The 4,564-nt window shown below is 56.6% G+C and overlaps 1 protein-coding gene across 1 annotated transcript in view; it reads right to left on the reverse strand.

Annotated features, from left to right (window-relative positions):
* The window catches only part of KDM6B (lysine (K)-specific demethylase 6B), a 25,304-nt gene that overhangs the window by 16,511 nt on the left and 4,229 nt on the right, over positions 1-4,564 (reverse strand). Inside the window, exon 2 of the mRNA XM_011994537.1 lies at positions 1,826-1,944. The gene's annotated coding sequence lies outside the window, so the exon portion shown is untranslated. The remainder of the gene's footprint in view (positions 1-1,825; positions 1,945-4,564) is intronic.

Consider the following 4,564-nt stretch of genomic DNA (forward strand, 5'->3'; position numbering starts at 1 on the left):
CTGTGACTCAGCCACCCGGGCAGGCCGCCCGCCCGGGATTCCCTTCCCCAGCCTTCCCCTGGCTGCCGGCCCCTCCCCGCCCCCCACCGAGGAGTGACGGTGCCGGCCCCGGCCCGCTATGTGTCACTGCAGGCCTTGTGTCTGCCTCTGACTGGGCGCTGTGTTCACCAGTCTGTCTGACACGGTCGGCTGTGCGTGGGTCCCGGTGTCTGTCTCCGTGTGCACCTGCATATCTGCTCATCTTGTCTCCCTCTGTGCCTGTGTCTGACGCGTTCCTGTCATTATCCCTGTCTACATGACTCCGCGGGGCTGTCTCTGTCTGTGTGTCTGCCTAGCTCCTGTCTCGGTCTTTTGTCTGGGTCTGCCTCTGCATCACTAGCGTGATCACGTGTGTCTCCGCACATGCCCTTCTGTGTTTGCCTTCATGTTACTGAACAGAGTCGGGGCGACACTGGCACAGGCCCACCCTGCTGACTCCTTGCTACACTCCTCTGGATTCTGACGTCTCGCTGCATCAGTGATCACTCTGAGTCAAGAATTTGGAGGTCTGTCTGCCTTCAGTCAAGTTCTGCCCCATCCCTCGACATCCCTGCTTATCCTCACAGCTCCCTGTGGCTCCCACTGTGGTAGTGGCAATTGCTAGCATTTCGTGAATATTTGTTACATACCAGGCACTGTATTATTTTACAAGCATTTCTTTTACTCCTCCCCAAAACCTGACATAGAGGGTACTCTGATTACCCCCATTTTACAGATGAGGAAATTGAGACCCACAGAGGCTAGGTGACTTGGCCAAAGTCATTCTGCAGGTGAAGAATGAAAGAGCTAGGCTTCTTTCCAGAACCACATTCTTACCATGCTTATATACTGCCTCTGTCCTACTCTCCCTCAGTTTTATCCTCACGGGCCATCTCCTGGGGCCAACCTTCCTCTCAGCTTTACCCATGTTACCATCCCCAATGTCTCACGTCCTCTAGAGAAGGTAGGAGGCTGTGCAGCAAATCTCAGAAGTCATAGGTTCTTGGTAATGAAGCTCATTCAGTTAACATTATTCAACACAAATCCACCATGCACCCCAGTGTGCAAAACATCATGCAAAATAGTGAGAGACACATAGAAGAAAACAGTCCCACTCAAGAAATCCCATATGTAATGAGGAAGAACACCACACAGAGAACGTAAGCCCCTGGCTTAGGGATTATCTTCCCTTTTCTCCTACAAAGGAATGAGAAATAAAGCAGGGCCTCAGGCAGAGAACTGACAGGAGAGAGGGAAGCAGAAGAGCAAGACTTAGGTATGGGGGCAAATGCTGTAGTGCAGTGGGGAGAGAATGGGACTGAAAGAGATCTGGAAGGAAAGGTGAAATGCCAAGACTGCTGTAGCTGGCAGTGATCTCCAGTATCTCCCCAAATAAATTCTGAACACTCTCCAAAACCAGGGTGTTCAACAACTCCTATAAGGATAAAGCCCTTTCCCTACCAAGAAAAAATTCCTCCAGGGTAGCTCATATCCACTTTTCAGCTTGCAAACTCCATCTTCATTCAATAAGCAACTGAGTTGTAGCACTAGGGAGATAGTGGGGGAAAGATTTTTTGGTAGTAGTGGAGAGGCTGGTGAAGTACAGGGCTGAACCATTTATAGGAGATAGAAGGGAGGTCCATAAACCAGGAGGGCTGAACCACTCAAGCACCACATGGTGGGGTGCTTAGAATTGGACAGGACCATTCTGAAGAGTGGGCATGACCCAGATCATATGAAGCATCTCCAACCATGCGGTGCAGAGTTAAGACTGCTGGGGTGAGACGGCCACTCAGACAGGACTTACCAGATGGAGTTTGCTGTGCCCTGTCTCATTGGAACCAGCACCCCAGCAGTGGGGCACAACAGACCACAGTGGGTGGGGTGGGCAGTGCTACGGGGCTGGCATGTTGCCCTGGGGGGAACCTAAAAGAAAAAAGTCAGTTAGAGGTGGGGGGTCTCCCAGGCTGGAGAATTTCCCTGGGCTCCCTGCCCCCCTCATTAAGGAGAAACCTGGCTCTGGTGGTCAGATACGATGGGAGAATCTGTTTCCATGGCAACCAGAAACAGCCATCCCCAAAGTGGTCATCCAACCTTCCCCTTTGGGAAACAGGCTGGATCAGTTGGGAAGGGGCCATGATATGGCATCTGAGTAAGTCTACAGTAGACCCCCAACCCGTGATCCCTCTTCTGACAAGACCTTCCTGCTGAGACTCCCTAGCCCCAGAGTGGCCCCAGCTGCCCTGACATCTGCACCCAAGCCAGCCTGAGTCCCAGCACTAGGGCATGCAGACCCTCTTCCTTCAGCTCTGTGTCCTCTCCAACCTTATGAAGACACCAGACAGTCAACCCCACCCTCTGGACTCTGCCCCCTCGTCTTCCCCCAGGCGGGTGCAGGCAGGTCTTGGCTAGCAGCACAGGTAGCCAGACTAGATGAACGGGCCTAACAGGGAGGGGCCATCCTCCCCTGCAAGAACTCTGAGTCTGGGCCTGAGCCTGGAAGTAGCCTCTGCTGCAAGCCTCCCCTCCCTGCCAACCCCAAGGCAATATCCTGTTTCCCCATCACCTCCTTCCTCTTATGTGGCCTAAGAAGGTGATAGAGGCCCACTCCCTTCCCAACCCTCATAGACAAGAAGCTAGGTCTTTTAGCGTAGGTCCAAGGCCAAGAATCAGGTGTCCATCAGGGGTCAGAGCTAAGTCGGCCCTCCCCTCAGGCTTGCTCCTCAGGGACCTATGTTTTCTGCTCCCTTAATCATAGTTCTCTGCCCTTAATGGACCCAAACACTTGGGGTCCCAATCTAATCTCTATATTCCCTAGCCTTCCAGCCCCCATCCTTCCCCTTGCCCCAGAGACTCAGGCCTCTAGCCCCCAGTCTCCATGATGCAACGTTCCGCAAGCTTCTGTGGCTGCTGATGACATTGCCCCCAGGGAGGTGCTAGTTCTGACCCACCAAGGCCCCCTCACTGGGCCAGGGTAGTGGTCAGCTGTAGGTGGGAGAGGTCAGGCAGGCAAGGCCCTACTGCTGGGGAAGGGAGCTTGAGGCTAGAACTCTCCAGGACAGGGAGGCTCACAACCTGGGAGCAGGGAGTGTGTATATGTAATGTGTGGCATCTGTGTTCTGCGGCTGTGCTGGGTGAGGGACTCTGGAAGGGCTAGAGAGCAGAGTGGGCAGACTTTAGGACAGACCAAGAGGAGGAATGAGGGGGCAGCTTAGGGGGTCAGAGGGGTGTGTGAGGGGTGTCTGGACAACAAAGTGGGGGAGGGGCTAACAGCCATTTAAAGGGCCAGCCCCAGAGCTTTAATCCCTCACCAGCCCTGGCCCCAAGCCGGAGGCTGTAATTCATCTGTCCAACAGCTGGGGTGTGTGTGTTTGTGTGTGTGTGTGTGTATGTGTGAGGGGGGCATGTGGACGGGAAGGGGGAGCTGGGCTGGGGGAGGGGCTGGGGCTTTCTTGTGCACAGAGCCAAACAACAAAAGGAGAAGCTGAAGTGCCAGCTCCAAAGTGCCCAGGCCAGACCCCTGCCCTGCAGACCAGCCGGTGGCCCCTACCTGGTGGCCGACAGACTCCATAGTTTGGACTCAAGGATTCTTGGCCAAGGAGTCGGTAGAGCCAAAGGTGAGGCCCTGGGAAAAAGCCCAGGCTGTGTACCCCCCAGGCAGGCTGTCACCCCTCATTGCACCTTCCCAGCCGCAGCACTGTCCCAGACCTGGCAGGCCCAGCAACAGACTCAGCCTCAAATGCCCTGCTCACCAGCCAAGCCTCCCCAGACATGGCCTGCCGGCTTCCCCTCCCGCCGGCGCAGGGTGGCAGTGGCCACACCGAGGCTGTCCCTTTAAATCATTACCACCCCTGATTGTGTGGACGAACCAAGGGCCCTGCCCCCCAGGCAGGCGGCTTGCCACCTCCCCCCCACGAGTCCCCAGAAATGTGAGGACCATTTAAAGGGACAACAGAGAGGCAGCCAGGTCTCTAACTGCCCCCCCACCCCCACCCTACACACACTCACAACCCCTTTCCCCAGCGACACACAGCCCCTTGCCCCTCCAGGGGGCCCCCTAAATTCCGGTTCTCTCCCCACCCCTAGAGACTGCTAGAAGGAGAAAGGGGGCCAGAGTTGGGGAGGCGGGGAACTGGGGGGGAGCAAGAGAAGGCAGGGACTCCCTCCTCCCCGAGAGCCCCAGGGGACAGGTCAGAAGGGAAGCAAGAGCCCAAAGCAGCAGCCAGACAGAGCCCCAAAAGGTGCCCTGGGCAGACCTAGGACGCACAGGCTGTCGGGCGAGAAGGGAATCAGGCTGCACGAGACGCCGGCGCGGCCAGCGGGCGACAAGCCCAAGTGGGGGCGATGGAACAAGGAAGGCCAGGGAAAAGAGGCAAGGCCGGGGGGAAACGGGGAGACGGAAAGGGGAAAAGGGGTCATCCGGGAAGGTGTGGAGGAAAATCAGAGAGGGGAGGGCGAGCCAGGCCGGGGTTACCTGCTGGGTGTCTGTCCCCCGGCGGTGCCCCCGGAGTCCGGGTAGGGAGGGGGGGAAGCAGCAGGGGGGGGA

The sequence above is a fragment of the Mandrillus leucophaeus genome, unplaced genomic scaffold (genome assembly GCF_000951045.1).
Source record: "Mandrillus leucophaeus isolate KB7577 unplaced genomic scaffold, Mleu.le_1.0 Scaffold46, whole genome shotgun sequence".
Classification (NCBI taxonomy): Eukaryota; Metazoa; Chordata; class Mammalia; order Primates; family Cercopithecidae; genus Mandrillus; species Mandrillus leucophaeus.